This window comes from Ambystoma mexicanum, chromosome 10 (assembly GCF_040938575.1).
Source record: "Ambystoma mexicanum isolate Mex_15411 chromosome 10, UKY_AmexF1_1, whole genome shotgun sequence".
NCBI lineage: Eukaryota > Metazoa > Chordata > Amphibia > Caudata > Ambystomatidae > Ambystoma > Ambystoma mexicanum.
Window position 1 is genome coordinate 869,440,796 of NC_090932.1, and position 26,396 is coordinate 869,467,191.

Consider the following 26,396-nt stretch of genomic DNA (forward strand, 5'->3'; position numbering starts at 1 on the left):
CCCACCCTGTGAGCAGCCACACCAACCCTCTGCAAACTCTCTTTTGCATCTTTAAGGAAGTACCTGAAGAAGGTCAAACGTAGCCATCATCCTTTGTCGAACACCCTTTTATATGGGAAACTCGCTGACTGCTGCACCGCTAGGAACAAGTCTGGCTCTCGGTAGGTTACCACCAGATATGGCAACATAAATATTTTTGTAGTGTGTCCTTTCACAAGATGACCGGAACCAGTTGTGCAAAATGAAAGCTTCTTCATGGTCAGTTACAGGATCAGGATACCAAAGCCCGGAGGTAGACCGCACACACACCCAGGTAAGGGACATCCAGTGGTATACCCCCGCACTCCAGTAGCCTCTCTCCAACTGTCATTCCAAGAACACTCAGCAGGACACAGGTACACAACATTCCACACCTAGAACATTAATAATGAATACATTAAACATTGATAAAGTAATACATTAATGACACCGCACAATTCAATCAGGAAAGAAAAGGCAAGAAGAAAGCCCATTTCAACCGATAGTTATCAGGGCAGAACATAGCCCCTTACTTTGCTGTGAGTTCAATTGTAGGTCCCTTTTGACAGAATCAAATGCAGCTCCTATATAAAAAAAACAAGGGATCCCGCTAAGGGATTCGGTGCTGATACATGTATAATATTTTTGCTGGTAATAGCAAAATTAAATGAATAACTTAAGGGAAAAAAATAGAAAGCTTTGTTCAGGAAACTTCAACATTTTACTGCATTCTTCCAAAAGTACTGTTATTGGTTTTTAAATGACTTTTAGAAACTCTTCACAACTTTTTACCTTTCACTGTCAAGGGGCCTCATTACGAGTTTGGAGGTAGCCATGGTGCTATTAGCACAATGGCTGCCTCCAAACTCAGGTCTGGGTCCGGGTAGTCGGAATGGGGACTTACGGGGTCATTCCAACCTAGGAGGAACCGGTATGTCCCCATTCTGAAAACCATTTCCCATTCCCATTCAAGCCCCCATAGGGCTCAATGGGAATGGGGAAGGAGCTAATAACGGGCCCGCAAATGGCGGGCCCGTTATTAGCTCCCTGGTCCCTTAGCGGTTCCCGCTAATGGCGGCTGGTAAAACCAGCCGGCCTTAGTGGGACCCGCTAAGGGACCTCGGAATGCAGTGGTAGGGGGTTAATGGCACCGGCACCCTTACCAGTGCCGCTAACCCCCTACCGCCGTACTCGTAATGTGGCCCAAAGTCTTTTAAAGTTATAAAGGTTATTGAAGTTTCAGAAAAAGGAAGGTGGGTTTCGATTGGAAGAAAGGTTTTTAATGGCTTGTAATATCAGTCAATCCCAATGTCTTCTCAAGTTATAATGTGGCTGGAAAGGGTCTTAATGGCCCAGCAGCCCATGTTAAAAGCCTGAGCGAAGCAAGCGCTTTTAATGAGGGACCCGGGACGGTAACACCCTTTCCATCCCCTGGAAAGCTTGCTTAATGTCATTAGCACCCCGGGTTAGCAAAGCAGTAACCGGGTGTGCTAAAACATTTTTTAAAAAAAGGTTTCATTCATTGAACGGGACGCACAAGGCATCCCTTTCAATGAATGAAATCCTTTTCCAATATGGGCGCCATGAAAAGGGACGGCGAGGCTCTTCGAGCCCCTCTTCCTTTCCCTGGTGGCCAGAGAGGCAGGGAAGCTGCTGTGGCGGCGGCCTGTGCCACCACACCAAACAGGTAAGTGGGGGTGGGAAAAGGGCAAAAAATAAATAAATAAGGGAACAGAGGGTGGGGGGAAGATGGCGGCAGGGGAGCCGGCCGTCAGGTGGCATGGATACTTATTGGATTTTACGTCAATGGTTGCATTACTTGACAAAAGAACTTTTGGAATAGCTTTTAAAACAATGAATCAGCCAGTCCCAAGGGTCCCTACGTTATTCATACAGCCATATGTGCAGGCAACTTAATTCAGGAAGGAGAAGAAATGAACTAAAAACATGTTTTTAAAGCGGTCAAGGGTACAGACACTTCTGTCAATATGACATGGCAATATTAGGAATCCTATTTATTAAAATCTAGCGTGTTGTGAATGCCATAGTTAAGGTGTCAAAGCAGTTACTGATCCCCCCGTAATAATGTATTATTAGTGTCATTCTATCATACTATACAATAAAAGGCCAGATGCATGTTTGTCTGAAGCCGTCATGCACAGTAGAGGCTGCCCGCACACACAGAATGCTCTGCTAGAGGGAGCTGTAGGCTTAGGATTTATAGTGGTCCTACCGCATTAATGAAAACGTGCACTTTGGCCCGTGTACACTGGTGTTGTGGCCTCTAAGGACGACAGGACGCTTAGAAAGTTCTAACTGGCTTTATTTTATATGACAACAAGGGTGAGCTCACTGGTCCATGTGCTGGTCAGGGGCAGGTACTCACAATGTCAGGCTGGGCCTCCAGTTATTTCACTGGAGGCAGGGTGTGCAGTTGTACTGCACGCTGTTCACTTCCAGGGCCCCCATGAGTCCTCCTGTGGCATTGGATTTATGCCCTGGAAGTTTGCTGTGTAAGCAGTGAGGGCCTCGGGTCTATAGCCCCCTTATCAGGAGCAGCGCTCTTCCGCACGGCTGTCTGGCGCTCTGCCAGCCTGCTACTGGCGCCAACATTATTTTGCAGAGCGCAGGTCCGCGAGATCACGTTGGGATGAGATCTTGCTTGGAAAAAGGATGGATGGGCATTCCCTGACGAAGTCTGCAAACTTGATGGGTTTCCTTTTCTCTCTCTGTGGTCTGCCTTGATCTAGAAGCGGGGCAGAGTTGCAGGAGTTCTCTTGGGGAGATGTGGGTGATTCAGGTTCTCCTTGTCTTGCCCTGTGCTGTAGCTCCCGGAGTGGGGTTGGGGAGTTGGTGTTCGAGAGCTTGTCGCCGTAGGGTATCTCTGAGGCATCTCTTCCTGACTGGCAAGGGTTTTCGGATGACTCTTGCTGGCCTTGATCTTCTCCGGTTTCCCAGTGTGGAGGTTCAATAGCTTCTTTCCTGCGGTACATGGCCACCCTTTCTAGATTCCATTTCCTTCCGTCGCTGGTGCAGATGTGGTTTGACCCTTTGGCAACGACTTCTATGGGACTGCTGTATCTGGAGCCGGTTGAAGTGTCTTTGTGGGGGAGACGTATCTTGACCAGGTCGCCTCTGTTGACCGCTGTGTGGCGAGTGGCCCGACGCATGTCCCAGTGTGCCTTCATGGCTTCTTTGTTCCTCTGCATGCGAAAAACTACGTCTTCCATGTCCACATCCTCGTCAGCCCTCACTTGATGGAGCCACGGTGGTACCAGTGTGGATGCTGCCCTTCTACCCCTTAGCAGATGGAATGGTGACACGCCGGTGACGGCGTTGGGAGTGATACGGTGGGCTGCGACGGCCTCCTTGACAGTCCTGTGCGGGCTTAGGCCCGAGGCATACGCTAGTTGCAGCGCCCCTTTGATGAAGCGGTTCGCCCGCTCGACCAGGCCATTGGCCTGTGGGTGGTAGAGACTTGCTCTTCGCTGTTGAATATTGTTGAGTTTGAGGAATTTCTCCATTTCTCGAGAGACCAACTGGACACCATTGTCCGTCACAATTTCCTCCGGGAGGCCTTTGCGCTGGAATATGGCGGTGAGTGCTTCAATGACTGTGTTTGTGGTGATGTCCGAAGTAAAATCAACTTCGACCCATTTAGAGAAGTAGTCGACCGCGACGATTCCATATTTATGTTCTGGGGGGCATGCTGTCCAGCGGCCCGATGAAGTCCAACCCTAATTTGCGCCACACTCCTTTGGGGATTTCGGTGGGCAGCATGGGGGCTTGTCTCACAGACAGGCGCTTGTCGCGGTTTGTACACTCATGGCACCTTTCAACCATTTGTCTTATGTCCTGATCCATGCCTGGCCACCAGTAGGCGTCGCGTATCCTGCACCTGGTCATGTTGCACCCCAGATGGCCTGAGTAGGGTAGGCTCTGCACAGTATTACTTTGCGAATTCCGCTGGGCGGGATCACTTGGTCGCCTCTCAGAATGAGACCGTTCATGGCAATGATTTCGTCGTTCACCTTCCAGTAAGGACGTAGGCCTTCGGGAATTGCTCTTTCGTCAGGCCACCCTTCGCGGACCCAGGCTGCTATGCGCCGTAGGGCATCGTCCTGCTCGAACTCCTCCTGCCAGTGGCGCTCACTCAGGTCCATGTACTCACCATTCCTCAAGTCGCCTATAGAGGCTACGACACATTCGTCTTCTAAGAATGTGGTCCCAGGGGCGCTTTGATTCAGGAGTCTGGACATGCTGTCCGCTTGTGCGATCTTCCAGCCGGCAATGTGGGCTATCTTGTATGTGTACACTTGCAGTTTTGCAGCGATCCTGGCCAGTCTCGGGGTGGCAGTCTTGGTGCCGCCTGGGCTCAACATGTGGATGAGGGGTTTGTTTTCCGTGACCAATCTAAATTTCGTACCCCAAACGTAAGATCTGAAGTAGTCGACGACCCAGGCACAAGCCAACATTTCTTTCTCTACGGTGGAGTCATTCTTCTCCGCTGATGATAGTGCTTTTGATGCGAATGCCACAATATTTTCAGTGTCACCCTTCTACTGGGTCAGGGTGGCCCCCAGTCCGTACGCGCTGGCATTCATAGTGATGCAGGTGGGTGTCCAGTCATTTGGTCGACTACAAACTGGTCGACTGCAATTTGGTCGACGTCATTTGGTCGAAAACCAAATGGTCGAATTTCTTTTTTTTTATTTATATATGTGTTTTGTGGGTTTTCGTGTAGAAAAAAAAAAAGAAAGAAAAAAAGGGGGTTGGGCCCCCCCCCCCAAAAAAAGGGGGTAAAAATAAAAAATAAAAAAAATTCGACCATTTGGTTTTCGACCAAATTGATTCGACCAGTTGTCCAGTCGACCAATTGTTTTCGACCAAATGTCTGGCAACCATGCAGGTGTCCCATTCAGGGTTGAAGGGTTTTAGGCATGGTGCGTGCAGAATCCTACTTTTGATTTCAGTGAAGGCTTCGTCTTGCTGTGGCCCCCAGGAGTAGGTCGCCCCTTTCTTCAGAAGTTCCCTCATGGGGGACGTGGTTTCGGAGAACCTTGGGACAAAATTTGCGTAGTACTCCGCTAGGCCCAGGAACGAGCAGATTTCTTCTCTGGACATTGGGGCCAGGGCGTCTGCTATGGCCTCCATAAGGTTCTTCTTGGGGCTCACCCCTTCACTTGAGATGCAGTACCCAAGGTATTCTACCTTGCTCCCTCGAAAGACACATTTCTCGTGGCGATGATGAACGCCTGCCTCCTGAAGTTTGCTCAGGACTGCCCTGAGTGCTTTGTCATGTGTCTTGTTGTCCTTGGCATACACGAGGATGTCGTCCTGAAAAAATGAGACGTTTGTGAGTCCTTTGAGTAGGGAATTCATCATTCTCTGAAATGCGGATGCTTCAGAGGACAGCCCAAATGGCATTCGGGTGTATTGAAAGGTGCCGAAGGGAGTGATGAACACTGTAAGAGGGCGTGAAGACTTGTGTAGTGGAATCTGGTGATAGGCGTCACGCATGTCCCAGTGTGCCTTCATGGCTTCTTTGTTCCTCTGCATGCGAAAAACTACGTCTTCCATGTCCACATCCTCGTCAGCCCTCACTTGATGGAGCCACGGTGGTACCAGTGTGGATGCTGCCCTTCGACCCCTTAGCAGATGGAATGGTGACACGCCGGTGACGGCGTTGGGAGTGATACAGTGGGCTGCGACGGCCTCCTTGACAGTCCTGTGCGGGCTTAGGCCCGAGGCATGCGCTAGTTGCAGCGCCCCTTTGATGAAGCGGTTCGCCCGCTCGACCAGGCCATTGGCCTGTGGGTGGTAGAGACTTGCTCTTCGCTGTTGAATATTGTTGAGTTTGAGGAATTTCTCCATTTCTCGAGAGACCAACTGGACACCATTGTCCGTCACAATTTCCTCTGGGAGGCCTTTGCGCTGGAATATGGCGGTGAGTGCTTCAATGACTGTGTTTGTGGTGATGTCCGAAGTAAAATCAACTTCGACCCATTTAGAGAAGTAGTCGACCGCGACGATTCCATATTTATGTTCTGGGGGGCATGCTGAGTAGGGAATTCATCATTCTCTGAAATGCGGACGCTTCAGAGGACAGCCCAAAAGGCATTCGGGTGTATTGAAAGGTGCCGAAGGGAGTGATGAACACTGTAAGAGGCCGTAAGACTTGTGTAGTGGAATCTGGTGATAGGCGTCACGCATGTCCAGCTTCGAGAAGATTGCCGCCTCTTTCATCATTAGGACAATTTTGCTGATGCTGGGGAGCGGAAAGCTATCGGTAACAACCTCTAGATTCAGACTTCTCAGGTCGATGCATATTATGAGGTCGTTGCTGGATTTCTTCTTGTCTAGAACCACCGGACTCAGCCACTCTGAGGATTCCACTGTCTCAATGGTCCCTTCTTCCACCATCTTCCGGAGATGGGCATCTAACGCAGGTCTCGCCGTGGCAGGCACCGGTCTAACTTTGTGTTTCACAGGCACGGCATTAGGTTTCAAACGAATCTTGTGGACAAAGTCTCTCACTTTCCCCGGTTTCTGGGAAAACAGGCTAGGGAAAATCTCCTTTAAATTTTGCGCTGCTCCTGTGGAGACCATGAGTACCTGTTCCGGAGTGCTGGGGTCTAGTTTAATGCTGAGTCTGTATTGATCGTCCCACCCGAGCACGGCTGCACCTTTGGGTGAGAAGTACACCTTGGTGGTGGTAGACCTCCCTTTGAATTCAATTTGGGCTCTGATGTAACACAGAAGGTCGACAGTTGCACCTCCAAAAACCGTCGGCTTTTGCCTGGTTGTTCTAATCTCTACTTTTGCTTGTCCCATCATCTCCTTGTACGTGTCGATGGGAAGGATAGTGAGGTCTGATCCGGAGTCTGCCATGATGCGTGTTTCCATGCCGTCCACTTTAATGGTGCAGTGGGGCTTCTCTCTCCTGGCATGGAGGGCGTTGACCATGATGACCATGGGTCTGTCCTGTAGCACATCATCATCGCTCGAAGCGCGGTCGCCATCGACGCGGGAGACGTTTTTTTTTCCGCCACATGCATGCCGGGGCCACGTGACCAATGCGTCCGCACTTGGAACACTCCTTATTCCTGGCGGGGCAGTCACGATCGTTCGCCATGTGTTTGGTGCTGGCGCATCTGTAGCATTTCGGCACATCCCTCTGCCTGGGGCCTTTGTCTCTGGGGCTGTCACGGGACTACTTGTCTCTGTGCCCCCTACATTGTAGCGCCGTAAATTCGGGTACAGGTAGATGACTTCCTGCCTCTTTGCGCCTGCTGGAGGTTTCTTCCTCAGCCCTGGCGATTTGGATGGCCTTGTCGAGGGTCACTTCCTTTTCTTGTATGAACTTGTCCTGCACTTTCCTGGAATTTGTGTGAACGACCAGCTTGTCGCAGATGACTTGTTCTGCATTATCGCCAAAGGCGCATAAGGATGCCAGCTCCCTCATCCTGGTGATGTAGTCATCCACGGGTTCGCTCCCTTCTTGTTTACAGGTGTAGAATCTCAGCCTGTTTACCACGTTCTCTTTATTTGTGAACCGCTTTACGATGCGACGGGTTGCCTCTTTGTAGACGTTGTCGTCGTCCACTGGTGTGGCTGTTAAACTGGCAAAAATGCGCTGTCCCTCTACGCCCATTGCGTTCAGCAGCATAGCCTTCTTCCTGGCGGGGACATATCCTGTGCCGCCTACGGCCTCCAGATACGTGGAGAACAGAGGCTCCCACTGCATCCACGGGATTGCCGGGTTCCCTGGTGAGGGGAGGAACGCAGGGGGCGGTGTGGCGCCTTGCATAGTGGGTCCGTGGGTACTCTGATATCCTTGTCGCTAGTTATGTTGTGGCCTCTAAGGACGACAGGACGCTTAGACAGTTCTAACTGGCTTTATTATATATGACAACAAGGGTGAGTGATTACGGACCACCTGCAGGCAGGGGTTGGTTTCAGCTCCTCGCCCACAAGAAGTTATGGATCACAGTTACATAAGTTGTTCTTCACTTAGGCCGGTCAAGTGGCACAGCGAGTAGAGCGCTTGCTTTGACATCGTGCCAAATTATTATTATTTCAATGCAAATGCAGCTTTTACATTCCCATATTCGTTCTGAACAGTGTAATGCAAAATAAAAATAGAAATGCTCCTGCATTGCATGAATGCTTTTTTTGGGGTAGTGAAATGCTACCACAGGCCTGAGAAGACGACTGTCAGCATCGTGAATTTCCTCAACCCTAGAATGGAACAGGGGAGGCTAGGCACATGAAAGTGAGAACAGGGACTGGCACCATTGCAGGCCCATCCTCTTGTGAATTGTGGATGTGGTTTCAGCTAGGCCGATCCCTCCTTATGGGCACCCCACCCATATTTTGCAGGCACACTGCATTAACAGAGTGACTCTGATATGTACACACAGATTCATTTTGTAAATCACCAGATTCACCAAATGCAGGAATTTTCTTCACCTGCGCTTGCCCTGCATGTGTTGGTTGTTGATTTGTGGTCCTACTTGAAATGTTATGGCTTTATTTTGAGATGGTATAAGTAAAGTAACAGCTTACTATTATTTTGTATCATTTAAATGTTCTGCAGATCACACTTGTTATCAAGTTCTCTTTTTGAAATATATTACACTCACGGCCTCATCACAAGTTGGGGGTAGCCTTTAAATGCGGCGGTAACATTCTTACCGCCGCATTTGAGGGTCCGCTCAATCACAAGTTTTGCGTGTTTACCCTCAGCTCAGATCTGGGGGTAAACATGCCTGGAAAAATTCCCATTTTCAGTGCAATTACTGCTGGTGGTATTACCACATGGTAATTGCGATGAACATTTTCGATTGGGTACAGGGAATGGGGAGTTACAGTTCATGCCCAATCCAAGATCCGGCTGTGATACCGCCGGACCAGTGGGCGCTAACGTAAATAAAGCTGTACTCGTGATGAGCCCCTCAGTCTTTCATCCCCATCAGACCATAAAGGGTTAAAATGGGAGCTGGGATGAGCTACCATTTCCATGAGCCAATGGCGCTTCAAAGAATAATTTTCCTCCCTAGCCTATCAGTGAATACATCTGTGCCCACGTGATGTGCACTCTCCCCCGCCCCATTATTCACTAGCAGACTAGTCAGTTTCCTGTCAGATACTGCAGAAAGAAAAGGAGGATGTGTCAGTCCCTGCAGTAAAAAAGTACGGATGCTCTGTGAAACATGGCTAAGTAGATATGCCTTACTCTTCAGCCATTGGATATATGAGCAGTATGCATATCCTTGAATCTGTGAACATACAGACCCCAACCTTAGAAGTTAGAATAAACTGGAATGATGTCACTAACAGGAATATGATTGGGTGTGGGGAGGATAATGGCACTGTTGGGGATATATGGAAACTTTCCTACCCCTTGTCATGCCTTCGCACGTCTATATGCTACAGGCCCTAGGGTTTATTATTTTACTTTAAATCATAGGAAACTCTGTTGAAGTGCTCCCCTTGTGTCGCTGGCTACAGGTAATGCTAACAACCGATATGAAGAACTGGGCAATCATGCCCTGCAACTGCTAAGCTTAGAACATTTTGATGGGCTTGTGGTAACTGGACCTAGGCAATCGGCCTGACGTTAGCAGACTATACCGGTTCTGGTCGGCATATACAATGAGCTCCTCATCAGGGACATGAAATACATCAGGGGGTGGAGTACGTTCCCCCCTCACCTGAGGAGGTGGAAAATGGAAGTTGTCATGTTTGTCATCATGATCTGGAAGGTGACTACCAAGTTACACCTATAACCACAGAAAAAGAAGACAGACTCAATACTACAATGTAGGCCAATTTGAAGACTCAGGGCTGCGCTTCTTGGGGGGCAGAAGGGGAGCATGGCTGGTGAGGGGCAAAGCGGGCTGGTTGGGTGAGGATGGGATGCTGTCCATTTGGCTTGCAAGCACAAATTGGTTATAATAAACGTTTGCATGTTCATTCACCCAGATCTAAAATCACTGCCTTTTCCGAACGTTTACAGATTGGCTCTGTGGCTCGAACCGGTCACAGGGCGCGGTACAGCATCGGACCATTGGGCTGCCTCCTCCAGAAGACCCCTTGCGCACACCAAGAATAAGGCAAGGAGTCCTCGTTCAAAACTCCAGGGGGGTTATCTCGAGGAGGATGCCAGGTAGGTGTGCGTGCACGCGGGGCCGCACAAAGAAGCCAATACTGTTTCCTTACTGATTCTGGGGGTGGATGGACAAACGTGGCTTATTTCGGGGATACACAGAGATGGGATGGAAGTTCTGGGTTGGGTATGTTGTATTGGCCATCGGTATTTGCCTGCTTCTTTGCAATAGTTATAGCAATTGTCTATTATTTCTGCCCTGGAATGAACCTGGGAAAGTATTGGGATTGATGTTTTAGTTAGGCTGCTTTAGGTCTAGAATATATTTCTGGTATGTTACACGAATGCCTTTAGGTTCGGGAAGGAGGAGGTGTCCATATTAATCCTCTCCATCATATTTTTTTAAGCCTTTTTGCATTTTCCAACAACGCAACCCTTAGTCAAACAGTCTCCAAAACATAATAATGTCCTGAAATAGCAGATACAGTGCAATAACAAACAAACACTTAGAACTCAGCCCATATAACCACTACCTTCCCTCCCCCACTGACCCCCCACCACTCTGCGAAGGCACTATGGCCGCCTATGCACTACCCCTTGGTAAACACAGTGGCCCTCATTACGATACTGGCGCTAAACCATGGCGCTATTAGCACCATGGTTGGTGCCGGTATCGTAACGAGTCCGCCAATGTTCAATGGGGAATTACCACCCCATCCCAAGGTTGGCGGGGCGGTAATTCCCCATTAAACATTGGCCCTTCCCCATTCCCATGTTTGCCCCATAGGGCTCAATGGGACTGGGGAAGGCGGTAAGTACGGTACCGCAAATTGCAATACCGTACTTACCTCGAGAGTCCCTTTGCGGGTCCCTACTTTAACGGCTGGTCTAGACCAGCCGTTCAGGTCGGGTCCCGCAAAGGGACCTCGTAGTAAGGCGCTAAGTGGTTAACGGCGCCGCAGCCTTTTACGGCGCCGTTAACCACTTAGCGCCAGGGTCGTGATGAGGCCCAGTCTCTCGTGTTAATCTTCATGCCCCTGTCCATTGCCATTCCCTCCTTCCATCCCCAATGTCTCACGCGGTTTGCCATCCTGTGAGAGGAACATCTTTTGTATCAGTGCATTTCAGGCCCCAACATCTTTACTGCTTTCTCTAGCCCCACTTCGCAAGGCCCCATACCATACCGTAGTTTCTGCTATGGACCACTTCTTCAAAATCCCCCCACCAATTACCTATATGCGGTCCACTGATGGATTTACAGGCCTTGGCAATCCACCTTTTTGAAAACACTCAGGCCAAATCCATCATTTTAACAGCCGGTCTGGCCTCCCTTTGTCTCGAAAACAACCCCAGTAAACATGTTGCTGCTTCCGATGTAAATCGTGTTATCCTTCCATTCCTCACCCTCCTTTCCACCTCTTCCCAGAACCTCCTAATCACCTTGCACCCACAAAACATATGCATCATGTCCGACCCTTCTGCTGCACATCTCGGTCAACCCGCGTCCTGTGCATCTGGAATTTGTGCTATCCTATGTGCCGTTAAGTATGCCCTGTGTAAAACACAGAGCTGCGTCAACTTGAACCTGGTGTTTCGAGGTACTGCCTCATTACACGGTAGGCGGAGGACCAAGGTGCTATTAGCACCTTGGTCCATGCCGGTAAAATACCAGCACCTCCTTGGCGGAAAGGGGAATTACCGCCCTATTCCAAGGTTGGCAGCGCGGTAATTCCCCCTTCCCCCATTGCCCTTCCCCATTCCCATTTTTGCCCCATAGGGCATAACGGGAATGGGGAAGGTGCTAATCACGGTACCGCAATTTGCGGTACCGTAATTAGCACCCTGGTCCCTTTGCGGGTTGGTTTTTAACGCCTGCTAAACAGCAGGTGTTAAAGTACCTACCCGCAAAGGGACCTCGTAGTAAGGCGGTAAGGATTAATGGTCACCGGTACCATTACCGGTGACCGTTAACCCTTACCGCCTTCCGTGTAATGAGGCCCACTGTCTTGGCGTACTATAGCCTGTTAGCCCACTCCTGATCCGTGAATCCCCTACCCAAATCTTCCACCCACTTGCTCCTCACTCTCTGAGTCCCCACCGGAGACACCGACAGCAGCCCCTGGTACAGTCTTAAGACCCCATATCCACTAATACATCATCTAGCAGCTGCACAATGCTATTTTATTCCAGCCCTGCCAGGGAACTCACCCATTTGGCATTAGCATCTCTCTGCATCCTTATGTATGTTAAATACTGTCTTTTGTGCACACCCGTATTGCTCACCACTTTGTGAAACTCCTGAAGCTTCCCATCCGTAAACAGATGCCCCATATCCCCATATCGCCACCCCTCTGACGTCCCACTGCATTCAAATGACTTTGAGGTCCTCTTCATTCTCCCCATAAATTGCAACAATGAGGACATTGGAGGAGTACGGCTCTCCCAAAGACAACATCTTCCTGGTGCATGCCCAGACGTCTCTCCTCAACCTTAACATTTGTGGCACATCCTTTAGTCTGCTGCAGTCCAATCAAGCACTTCCTTCATCAAGCGTGGCTTTATCACTGCTTTCAACAACTGGGCTTCCTGCGTCTAATCTGAGAGCCATTGGGCCAGCCATTGCAGCTGTTCTGCCAAGTAGTACAGCTCCATATTCAGGAGTTTGACTCCCTCTTCTGAATAATCCTTACACAGTGAGTCTAAAGCCACGCTAGGCCTACCCGACCCACAGATGAACCCGCTCAATGGAGAATTTAGTTTCCTGAAAAAAGTCATGTCAAATGGCACAAAATGAAAATAATATACTAGACGAGTAGCACCACCATCTGGACCAGCGCCTCCTTCCCGATCACTGACAGTGGCAATTTCCTCCAGAATTCCATTGATCTTACTATCCTGCTGTATGCTTTGACTGTGTTGTGATCATGATAAACATCCACCCCCAGGTATCTGAATGTATTGACCGCTCAACGAAGTCCCAGATTCGATCCCTCCTGCCTGACCCACTCCACCAGTGGGAATATGCACGACTTAACTCTACTGATCGTGATCCCTGATAATACAGTGAAATTACTAATTTCTTTGGGAAAAAAGTGTTAGGTAATCTTCAGGGTTCCTGACATACAACAGCACGTCATCTGCATACAATGAGACTACATGGTTAACCCTGTCTACCGTCAGTCCAGCAACCCCACATTCTGCTCTGAGGAACTCCGCCAATGGTTCCAATGCTAATATAAAAAGCATTGGAGATAGTGGACACCCCTGTTGCGTGCCCTTCTTCAGGCTCGAATGTTCAGAGACATCTCTACCTGTCCGCACTCTAGCTGTGGTTGCCTGGTAGAGTAGCTTCACCATCTGATGAATCCCGCCTCTACTCAAAAGCGCTCCAATGTGGCATTTAGCCAACATCATCTGACTGAATCAAAGGCCTTTATCACGTCTAGCGATATCACTGCACATCTCTCTCCCCAATTTCTCATCCTATCAATCACTGCATGCAATCTCTGCAAGTTTGTAGAGGTGTTTCTTTCCGGCACATGTTTGGTCTGGTCTGGGTGTATTAATTGCCCTATAACCTTATTCAGCCTACCAGTCAGCATGGCTGTTATGTTTTACCTATCCTGTGTTTGTAGCCATTGCCTATGTATGTGTGACTCTGCATCAGCAATGTTTTTATTAGAGTGTTCCACCCAGAATGTTATTGTGTGAGTGCCTAGGTTCTTATAGTTTCAGTTGGAAACTGAGCTTGGCACAGGTGGGACCGGTGGATGTTTCTGTTACCATGAACTTGTCCTAAATTGTAACCTATTGTACTTACCTATTGATACGAACCTACTAAAATCACATAACTTAACCGAGGGTCCTGAGTGCTTATTCCACCCGTTAACTCCCCTCACAACAATGGCCACTAGAATCTTACAATTTTGGTTTACTATTGACAGTGGCTGGCACGACTCACAATTCCAACGCGGCTTGCCCACTTTCAACATTGGTATGATCACTGATTACCACATAGTCCGGGCCAGCTCCCCGCAGTCATACGGCTCCTCAAACATTTCAGCAATCTCAGAGTCAATTCATTTTGAAAGTTTTTGTAAAACTCAGCGGGCAGGCCATTGCCTCCAGAGGTCTTACTCGACGGTAGTTCCTGTATCGCCATCCCCGCTTCTTCCTCAGTGAGCGGCGCCCCCAGTGCTTCTGCCTTCTCTAGTGATAGTTGGGGCAATGTTATCTCTGATATTGTCTCCTTTGCCTTCCTCATGTTTTCCCTCTTTGACATGCTGTATATATCTTTGTAGAATCTAGCAAATATGTTGTTAATCCCTCTCCGATTTCCACAGTTCACTGCACTCATCCGCTAACTCACTATTCTATTCTATTCTACAGAATTTGTATAAAGCGCCAACTCGCCCGCGGGCCTCAGTGTGCTGATCACAGGTCTGGCTTCTTCTCTGTGACATAGCCAAGCCAGCATCCTGCCTGGTTTGTCACCCTGCAGAAGCAGCCTGACAATATAGCTTACACAATCGTATTTACCCAGCCTGTCCCAATGTTACAGACATTCCTGATGCAACCTTAGGAGCTCCCCTTCCACACCATTTCTCTATATTTGCGTGCTTTCTAGCCATTTGATCTTTGCCTCCAATGCCAACAGATCCCTCAGTAACTCCCTCTTGACCTCTCCCATCTTAGATATTTCTTCCCCTTGATCACCAGCTTAAACGCATCCCACAGGACTCCCTTTCTGTCTACACTGCCATTGTTAACCTCAAAGTATTCCTCTATATTTTCTTCCATATATCTGCAAAAGTGGTCATGTTGAAGTGTCTCTGCTCTCAATCTTCATGTTGGTATTGTCAGAGGATCAGCATGCACTACACACCTAGCCGACAAAGGGGCAGTGATCTGACAGCGTCCTTCCCTTGTATGCAGCATCAATGAATTCACCTATCTGTTCCCTCCCCATGAGAAGGTCATCTATTCTAGCATATAGCCCGTGGGGGCTCGATTAGTGTGAGTATTCACTCACCGAACCATGCAGCCACCTCTACATTTCAACCATGTCCAGATCCTACAGCAGCTTCTGTAATATTCTCTATGCAGGGTTGGCATACCTACCATCTCCGACCTATCCAGACGTGGGTCAAGCATATAATTGAAGTCTCCTCCCCAAATCCACCTCATCCCTCTGAAGGGGTCAGCCTGACATACAGGGCTCTAAAGAAGGTAGAAGCATCATGGTTCGGGACATATATAATAATAATGCATTCACAGGGACCGTTCTACCCTCATGGTCGGTCTTAACCTCCGTCATCCTGAACAGTATCGTAGGAGAGACCCAAATTAACACTCCCTAGCAGAATTCAGATAGATCTCCCTGTATGCATGTCCACCCCATCTTCTCAAAACGTTAGCCTGCTTATCTAGTGTAAGATGCGTTTCTTACAGCATGGCAATTCCTACACCCTTCCTGCACAGATAGGTGAGCACCTGGTCCGTTTCATGTAGTTGTTCAGATGCTGCACATTCCAGATGACAACCCTCAACATTTCAGCCATGACCTTTCCACACTTCACCCTGCTTCCTCTTCCATGCGTCCCACTCACCCCTCATATTTGGAAATGGCGCGCTGCCAGCAGCACCCTGCCAGCTCCTCCCACCTGCTGTTACTCTCCATTGATGCTGTGTCTTATTTTGGAGCCCCATAGGGACTATCCCCTATCGCGCCTGTCGTGCCTTCCCGCCCCTCGCTCCCAAACCTCACCCACAACCCTGTGCCCCTTTCGAATGTTGCCTCAGAACGTAGCAAAACCCCACCCACAAAAAACAAATACAAAAATGAAAGAACATGACATGATAACCTGTTCTGTGGTTTTTTCCCACTTTGAGAGTCCACAGCCTTCCCTTTTTCCTCACTGTCCCTTGCACAGATGGGAAATAGCCATTTGCATATCAGTCTTTCTCCCGCCCACATGGGCAGTCCAGTAATTAAATGCTATAGCAATTCCCTTCTGAACAAAAGTACCAACAGCAACCCCATACACGTGTTTCAGCCTTGTTGGGCCCCATCAGTAAGGTGGAGCTGTGCTAAAACACTTGGCCTGGCATAACCCTGCCTTTCAGGCCTAACTGCCATTTGTACCACCTAACACTGAGCGGTACATGCTAGTCGGAGATCAAACGCGACATCCTATATATACTCCCAACCTGCTGGCCTAACTGGCAGCTTCCTGTGATATTCTTTGGTGTTGTTCCCTGCAGATTCCTGTCCACAACAAGGCTCCTAGTCATCTCTTCACTTCCCGTATGTTCATAAACACAGCTGTCTTGTGGCGCCCATCCGGCTCCCCTGTTCAGTGTGCGCGCCCCATTCAGCAATTGTTATTCTTCCTCTCGGTCATTGAAGCCATCTTATTGCTGTCCATCTATTGGTTTTACCTCCTCGGGAGTCTCAAAAAGGGCACCTTTCCATTATGTAAAACTTTTAGCTTGGATGGATACAAGAGCATGTATTTCAAGCCCTGCTGCCCGAGTCTCTCTTTCGTAGGAATGAACTGGCTCCTCTTTCTCTGTACCTGAATAGTGTAGTCAGGGTAAATGGCCAATGCCGTGGAGACACGCATTTCATCTCACCTCACTCCCTGGAAATCGCCAGCATCCTCTCTCTGTCTTTAAAGTTCAGGATTTTTGCGATTATCGGTCTCGATGGCACTCTGTGTTGGGGGTCTCTTTGTCAAGGAGTCTACTGTGAAACCTTGCATAAGCGTGCCTGTGCTTCCCTCTTGGAGCAACATATTGTTTACATATGTGGTTGTGCCTCTGCCTTCTTCACCTTCCGGCAGTCCTAGGATCCTTATGTTGCTCCACCGTGCTCTCCCTTCCATGTCTTCAGCCGTATCTTCCAGCATTTTCACTTTTGTCACCAGATCTCGTACCTTCTGGGTTAAATCTTTCGTGGTGCTAGCCACCTTCTCCCCCCGGGTCTCTGCATCCCTGACCCTGGCAACCATGGATCGTAAATATTGCTGCAGTAGGCCCACATCACATTTTACTTCATTGGTAAAATGAAGGCTCTCAGTGCTGCAATTGCTTCCAAAATCCTGTTATCCCCTCCCTGTTGCTCCTACATGTCACCATCCATGCTCTGTTCCAGTGTGCCCAATGGGCACTGTTTAGTGTCTCTCTTCTTTGCATAAGCATCCATCTTGGTCTACTTTGTCTTGTTATTATCCCCTGCTCTGCGTTTTCTCCCCTCCTTTGTCTCGCCGACCTCTTCGCCCTTTATTATTGTTACAAGGTACACCAGTGCCTGCATACTCTCCTTGTCTCTTGACCCTTATCTGTCCTTTGGCTCAGGTGCTTCCCACAGTATCTGCCAATCAGACCCCACTGTCAGGCGGATCACAACCTGCTGGGCCCAAGCCGCTTTGTACACCATTACTCGCTGCAACAGGCCCCAGTGTTCACCTGGTAATGCGTGCCTCCCTTTATACTTCCAGCACTCCTCTCATGTGTGCATGTGGCGATGAGCTCATGCTCCTCCTTGAATCTCTCCTCCTCACTTCCCACTCGTAGGACTTGCCTATCCACCATATGGTGTGTGCTGGTGTGTCAACACACCTCCCATAGTTTGAAGACACAAACCGGGGAGTGACAAGGTTCGGATGCGCTAGTCTTCTAAAACTATTCAATTGGTCTGGTGCAGCAGCAGCAGAATACGGGTCCCCCCCAAGTCTCCCAAAGTGTACAGAAAGAGAATGTGTGTATTCTGCCAAACCGCGCAATGACCCTGAATTAATCCATCAATATAATGATAATGTCATTAGTCCTTATTACAGATCAGGTCCCAACATTGTCTGATGTACAGGTTGTGATTTAATCGTTTGGTCCAACAAATCTACAGCCGACACGTGTTTCGACCGATGGGTCGTCTTCAAGGCTGTTGTTCCCACAAAAAGATACATTTTCAAAGAAAAGGTTCCATTTACAAATGGGATGCATATCCATGCACCAAACATATATAATACAGTAAAATAAATGCAATAAAAAGATGGTAGTTACATACCATAATGCCATTCAGAGTCAGGCAAGGTGAACAGGTGCAGAGCGATAAAGAAATGTAAAGAGTAGAAAATCAAGTAAAATCATACATAGTAATTTGCTGTCATTACTTCTTTAAAAACACTGTATCTCATATTATTAGTCTACGTGATTAACGGGTGCTCACCCAAATGTCAGCTATCATTATGTATGCCCATTACATGCCAAACAAATAATGCAATTCATACTCAGTTTGTGGTATCGCAAGCATGTAATGCCAGTTCTATTCACAGGAGTTTGGGACTGACCCTAGTTAGTGTGCCCCATAATCTCATCTCATCCATTGATTAGATCCTAGATGCTCATTTGATGTGCATTGGCTATTAAATCGAGTGACCTGGGTGCGTCTCCTGGGGAGGATTAGTTTATTAATGTTAAATGACCTTAGTATCTCTCCTGGTGTACATTGGCTATAAATACGGTGACCAAATCCAACTGTATGACCATATACTGCCTCAGTGCGTGATCACAAGTTTCCCCATTCTTCAGTATGGTAAATAGCTACTCACTTATCTTGTTAAAGGACTGTATTCTGTAGCAGAGAATTAAATCATAAGACATTTTAATATTTTATCTATGCGTATTAGTTCCATCCGAATTCAAGTGCTCTGACATAATGAAGTCCCTTACCCTTAATGAGGTAGATGTGTCCCTTTGGGATCAATGATGCCAACCGATGTAGTGCATATACACATTCAATATATATGCTGTGTTGCCAATTGCATAACCATCAATAATGCTTCAGATGGTTTTTCACTCTGAAAATAATAGGTACATTCCATAAGCATCCTTGCTTTATTTCAATCAATAGCATCTATGGATCTTTTTAATAGCATGGATTTTGGCTTACCTATGTGATTATAAAATGCACAAATCCATATAGGTCCATTGGCCACTCTTGCTTTAAAAATCCAATGGTAGTGACATGCAGATTTCCTGTCAGATACTTATGATGCCAAATCTTGTGCAATAGATAAATGGTACAAATACCTGAAATATATAAATAACAGCAATTGGTCACACATTCATTCTAGGACCATATACTGCATAGATGCAGTTGTCATGATGTGCCAAAATACCCATATCTTGTAAAATCGCAGGTTGGATCCCGTGTTACTTCCCGTTATCGCGTTCCCAATATCTATTGCGCCATCTTGTTTGTTTATTTATTGTAATATGCAGCGCGTGACGTCACAGGTCGCAGTGTGACGTCACGCGCATGTGCAATTGCACAAAATCATCGCCGCGATTGATGAAATAGTTAAAGCAATAGGTAATCCATGTTAATGGATCTGGAATCGGCATATATTATCCTGAAACGTACACTGATGGAAGTGTATCAATGCAGTAGGAATTATACATCGAATATTTAAAATGTATATGTTCCAAGACTGATATGATTTAGTTAGGCTCATTAATAATGCAGGTTGTGTGGGAGTTATGGATTGCATTATTTGTTTGGCATGTAATGGGCATACAGAATAATAGCTGACTTTTGGGTGAGCACCAGTTAATCATGTAGACTAATAATATGAGATACAATGTTTTTAAAGAAGTAATGACAGCAAATTACTATGTATTATTTTACGTGATTTTCTACTCCTTACATTTCTTTATTCCTCTGCACCTGTTCACCTTGCCTGACTCTGAATGGCATTATGGTATGTAACTACCATCTCTTTATTGCATTTATGTTATTGTATTATATATGGGTGATGCATGGATATGCATCCCATTTGTAAATGGAACCTTTGCTTTGAAAATTGATATTTTTGTGGGAACAACAGCCTTGAAGACGACCCATCGGTCGAAGCACGTGTCGGCTGTAGATTTGTTGGACCAAACCATTAAATCACAACCTTTGCATTAGACAATGTTGGGACCTGATCTGTAATAAGGACTAATGACACCTCCCATAGTATTTCCTCCTGTGCCAGGTACTCTGATGCTCACTGCACCTTCTGAAGCATCAGGCGCTCAGTGTAGTACTTGCGTGCAATCATGCTGTCAACTTCTCCAGCACCCAACCCAGTGGTGCCAACCAGGCCTGGCTTGCCTTCTCTGCTAGCTCTGACTGGGTCTCGAGTCTCCCCTTCAAGGCTGCCCAGTGGGGGGTGGGGATCTGCTCTCGTTTGCTGCTCCTGCAGACTCCTGTTTCTTTTCCTCCTTCCTGCCCTGGTGCACAGGCAGCCACCTCGCACCCTCCGTTGGCCGCTCTAGTTCTTTCCTCCAGTCACCTCTCCATGGGTGCAATGCTCTCTCAGCCGCTATCTGCCCAGCTCAGCTACCCGCACCTCACGCTCGACACAGGTGCGCTGGTCACCACTGTTTCACTTCTTGCCGGTTGGATGCAAACACCAGCTCTGCGCCCTTTCTTTCAGCGCTCTGTTCACCTCCCAGCCGCCATCTTGCTGTTTTCTGGCTGCAGACCACTCCAGCTTCTGCCACCTTCCTCTGACCACCCGGCCTCATCGAGCCCTCCGCAAGTGCCTGTTCTCTGTGCAGAGGCCAACAACTTGGAATAGTGAAAAAGCTTTATTCAATCAGGTTGCTAATATTTCCAGAAGGATCGTCCCGGAGCCACATGAAGACACCGCTGCTTCACATGGCCGCTAGCCATGCCCCCCAGTCCCCCTCTATTATGTGTTCTTCTGGTTTAGTGTGGCAAACTAAAAAGGGGAACATTGGGAAATTAAACAACCGAAGCCCAAATGAATAGGGACATACAAATGCTTGTAGGATGAGTGCCGTATAACCCTGTCAGGACCACTCTGCGGTGTCTCTGGTTATTAGTCTGCTTCCTTTTCAGGATCGCAAAAGAGGGGAGTCGGTGAGCGAAGGGTACTGGGGTGATTGGAAATGGGGCAACTGGTAATTGGGCAAGTGATAAAAAGGGGGGAAAGGAATGGGCAAAGCTCAGTCAAAACAGCCAGTGGAACCCCCAAAGGGGACACCTGCGCGTTTTATGTTCACCCATTTTAAAAGTGCTAGATTCCTGGCATTATTTAACAGAACAGAACCAACACACCCGGGGCCTGATTTACAAACATGTTTTCAATGGGACTTTCCCATGATAAACATTTTTGTAAATCAGGCCCTCAGTTTCCAATTGAAGAGCCTTTTAATTTGGACGCATTGGGAGCCCTCCGACTGGCATTAGAAGACAAGAAAGGGAAGATAACTCTGAGGAGGTGGGGGAGCATTTGCGACATGAGTAGCGGAAGCAACAGCATGACTTCATGACTGAAAGATTAGAGGCTTGAAGGAAGTTAATGACAGATTACGAGGACAAAAAAGTATTTATGATCAAAGGGAGCTTCAGACAGAAACACACATCTGTACCCTCAGACAATAAAGGACAAGACACGAAGAGCAGGATAGTGCATTCGCTGAGGATATTGCTGATTTTTTTTTACTAGCATGCAAGCAGCCACGACAGCAGGACAGAGGTAGCTTCAATAGGGGGCATAGCTGCCACTCGAACAACCTGGTCAGAGTGACCTGGCTCTTTAGGGGGCCATTGGCTGATCGGAGCCCCACCTTTGTATACGTCAGTGACAAGAGGAGGGAAACAATACAGGAGAGACTCCCCAGTCCTCCAAGTGCATCTTAGACAAATGTCATCAGGTAGTGAAGTGGAACGGCAACAACAGTTGAACCTTCTTACCATACACATTCCAAGGACACCAGGTGATTTACAAAACCTGGATAAGGAATTCCCACATATTACAGAGGAACCGCAGCACTTTTTGGAAGAGTGGAAAACAGTTCTCCATTATTATAATCACTCATGGACCCATAAAAACCAGCTCATGAAGGTAGTCATGCTGCCCGAAGTAAGACGGGATAAACGACCATGCAAACTGGCCAACTCAGCATCCACTGACATGGGACCCATTAGTTCAGGCTAGAAAGAGAATAGTCACTTTGATCCCTGAGGTCTGACCACAGAAAAAGGAGTGGGCTAAGATAAATTATCGTAAGCAAAACAAAGGCGAATGCCCTGAAGACTATCTGGACAGATTCACAGCAGTGTTAACACATCATTCAAGCATCACTTAACCAAACAAGACTGCACAGGAACCTATAGCCAACTCCTTTGTCACCAGGATGTTACCAAAGGTTCAAGTAGAACTTAAAAATGTTTGTATTTGGTGGCAGACTGAAGCTTTGGTGGAACTGGTTGTATTTGCAAATCACTGTGTAGCCTGCAGGGAGCAAAAGAAGGAAACTTTTGAAAGCAAATTCATGACTTTAAACATGCAGAGCTTGCTAGGACAGGGACAGATGCAGAATGCACAAGCTCTCGCCCAAAGGGGAGGAAAACCACGAAAAAGCTGTCATGGACGTTTCCCCGTGGGGCAGGGCATACAAGAGGGTACGTTAGAGGTTACCCTAGGAAACCAATTCAACAAAGACAGTAGCACCCACCAGATAAGCAGAGTCAGTTGGGCCCACAAGATCAACTGAGATAGTGAGGCCTGGTAGATCAACAGAGTCAGGGGCCTGGCCCAATCCACAGGGATTGTGGGGACCTCCAATAAACCCCTCAGTTTGTAACTATTCTAAGCAGACAGGACGTTGGAAAACAAGTGTCCACAGACTTCAGAGACAGTACGATCAGGGAAATACAGGACAGAGTGTTAGCCAAATTCCTGCATGCATTAGGGGGCATGACCTGCTTTCCAGATAGTGTTCAAAGAGCTCAAGCTTCTTTCCCTAATCTGAATGCTATCTCCTTTACCCTTGGTCCATTGACTACTACTAAGATTGACCAAGAGCCTTTCTGACTAGTGGAAGAACGTGGGATCCTGAAGATCCCTTTAATCCCAGTAGAGAAAGATGGACTGTATGTCCAGTGCCATGTGGGGGGATGTCTGTACCATGCCTAGTGGATACAGGGGCTAATAGATCACCATTCACTTTCACACTTGGGCTATTGCTGACCAGCACACATTCATTTTAAGTCCTACTGTGTCAGTAAATCTGCTTGGCAGAGATTGTTTTTGTATGTTTAGGTGTAATATATATTGCACCCCCAGATGTAGTGTTTTTGAGTGTGTCCTCTGCTATGAATGAGGAAGTTCTTGCTACACTTCAGGTAGAAATGGGGGAAGAGTTAGCAATATGAGAGGAGGGATGATTGGATGACTTAAAAGCATGAATTGACATTATACCAATCTCTCTATGGTTCACATATGATATTGAGGTGGAGAACATCCACACATCTGAACCTGTTGGGATTAAAGTAGACCCATTCAAGAGATTGCCCAGTATGCCTCAATACATCTTGGAGCCTGGAACTTAATTAGGTTTAACCTCTGACATTGAAACACCCCTGAATCGGGGGTTCATCCTCCTGACTATTACCTCTTGTAACACTAGTATATTTCCTGTTAAAAAGCCTGGCAAATGCACTTATCTTTTTGTTCAAGATTTAAGGGCTGTAAATGCAGTGGTGATCCCTTCTTTCCCAGTGCTGCCGAATCTAGCCACCATCCTTTCCTGTATTTCTTGTGATGACGCCCACATCACGGTACCATATCTTTGTTCACTGTTCTCCTCTATCGCCATACATCAGGATAGCTAATATTTGTTCACATTTTCCAGTACACCTTGACAAGATTACCCCAGTGATGTACAGGGTCGCCTGCCCTCTTCTCATAGCAACTAAAAGAGGATTTAGATGATATACGATTACCTCGAAGGTTTGTACTGATTCAATATGTAGATGGTTTACTGTTAGCATCACCTTCTTATGAAACTTGTAAACGGGACACACAGATGATGTTGACTACCTTGGCTGAGAAAGGGCAAAAAGCATCCACACAGAAGCCTCAATTGTGCGTACAGAGAGTTCACTATTTAGGACATGATATTATGAAAAGTCACCGATTGATAGCTCCCTCCTGGAAGGAGGCTGTATACAGAATGGCCAAATCTCTGACTGACATGCACATTTTTGGGGGTGGTCTCTTACTGCCAACACATAATTTTATGTTATGCTGAAATAGTCAAACCCTTTCCACAGTATACCCATGTTAATACTGCAGAGCCCTTACAATGGACTTAGGAGGTGGAGGAAGCCTCCATGTGGATAACATTATGTTTAGCTGAGGGACTTCTAAAAAGAAATGATTTACTTTGTATTGTAATGAAAAGGATGGGTTTGCCTTAGCATTTCATACCCAGAAACATGGTTTTCATTTCAGGTCCATTGAGTTGGACCCAGTGGCATCTGGAATGCTTCCTTGTTTGAGATCCATTAAAGCAGCGGCATTGGCAGTAGAGCGGAGTGAAAAATAAATGTATGATCTCCCCTGTAGGTCGCAGTGCCTCATGTTGTAGTTTTGCCGTTACTGAAAACCAGCATGCAGAACATGTCTGTTTCTATATCAAGCAAATATGTAATCCTTCTTTTGAACCCTTCAAATATTTCCCTGACCAGGTGTTCTGTGATTAATCCAGCTTCCCCACGCCTCACTGACCATGAGGGAGAACCACATGATGATATCTTACATGTTTGTGTATCCATCCCAGACTGTTTGTAAATGCCCCATATGGATCTCTCTAATGTACCTCTCTCTGAGCCAGACCTACTGTACTTCATTGGTGAGTCATAGTATCGGAATCAAAATGGAAAATTGGTTTTGGTGTGGTTGAAACTGGAGAGGTGGTAGAGAGTGGAAGGCTGCCCAAAGTCACCTCTGCCCAGGTGGCAGAATTAGTTGGCTTAACAGAGCTTGTTGCTTAGCAGCACAGCAAACAAAGACTTGCAATATGCCTTTGGGGTAGTTCACAATCCTGGTCAACTCAGGAAAAACAGAGGATTCTTAACCTCGACAGGGATTCCCATAAAGAATGGACAGTATGTGAAAGCCTTGATGGCTGATATCATGATATCTGAAAAGATAGTGTTCATTAAGTGTGCCGCTCATCAACATTTTGATGATATTATTAGTTGTGGAAATGATTTTGCAGATCATACTGCTAAGCTGGCTGCTGCATCAGATTCTGAAGATGAATGTTTCCTCCCTATCAAAGCCAGGTTGAATCCTTCCCCTTATAAAACTCTTGAAGATGTGGCCTTGGTACAAGAAAGTGCTCCTTCTTGTGAAAAGGACTGGACAAGAAAAGGATGTTGGTTGCTCAAAGACCTTCTGTGGAGAGATGGCCAAGATTTTAATATCTCACCTTGTTAGACTGTTTCATGGTCAGGCACAGGTGGGTAGAGACAGAATGGTCAGGACCCTAATTCAATCTTGGTTTTCCCCCAGGTTTTTCCAGGATGGCACAAGAATAATTTCAGCGTTATATCATCTGTCTCCGGAATAATGTTTGAAAGACTGTATCCTCCACTTAAAGGGCATTTCCACCCCCTTATGGGCACTTTGAGGGTCTCCAAATTGATTTTCTACAACCTTCATGCTGTAATAGTGGGCAGTATCTTCTTGTCATCATGGATGTTTGTTCAGGGTGGATGGAAGTTTACCAATGCAGGAGAGCAGATGCCATAACCGTAGTCAAGATGTTGGCCGAAAATGCTGTCCCCAGGTTTGGAGTGCCTATTAGCATTAATAGTTACCAGGGCACATACTTCATAAATAATGTCATAAAGCACTTCTGTCCACTCTGAAGATTCAGCATAATTTGCATTGCCCTCACCGCCTCAAATCCACAGAAGCAGTAAAGAGACGAAATGGGGTGTTGAAGACTAAGCAAGATAAGTTGTATCAAGAAACTGGTTTGAAGTGGCCTAATGCCTTGCCACTAGTTTTATTTAACATGAGAATAAGCAGAAACACCGGACTCAGTCCATATGAAATTTGATATGGAAGCCCTATGTGGCTGCCATTGTCTGTTACGCTCACCTAGTATCCACGGGGGCACCACACGATACTGGATGGAGGTCTAAGTGCTATCCCGGACCCCTCTCTGCTTGGTTATGTGCCAGACGTTGGGTAGCGCCTTAGGTTTTTGTGCGTTGAACTCTCCGTCCTGTGTCTCTGTGCATGGGCACGTGGTTGATTGGGGCGTTCCGTGGACCTAGTTGCTTCACTGGTTCGTGTGCCCTTATGTCTCTTCCCTTCTTTGTACAGGTTGCGGTGATGTTCCAGAGTGATGAGCGATAAAAGCGCTGCTTGCCCAGGTAAGTGCTTTGTTA

At 47.2% G+C, this 26,396-nt stretch overlaps 1 long non-coding RNA gene across 2 annotated transcripts in view; it reads left to right on the forward strand.

Moving 5' to 3' along the window:
• The window catches only part of LOC138493241 (uncharacterized), a 497,429-nt gene that overhangs the window by 283,864 nt on the left and 187,169 nt on the right, over window positions 1-26,396 (forward strand). For both annotated transcript variants that reach the window (XR_011276325.1, XR_011276326.1), the window contains exon 2: window positions 10,040-10,189. This is a non-coding gene — a long non-coding RNA (uncharacterized lncRNA). The remainder of the gene's footprint in view (window positions 1-10,039; window positions 10,190-26,396) is intronic.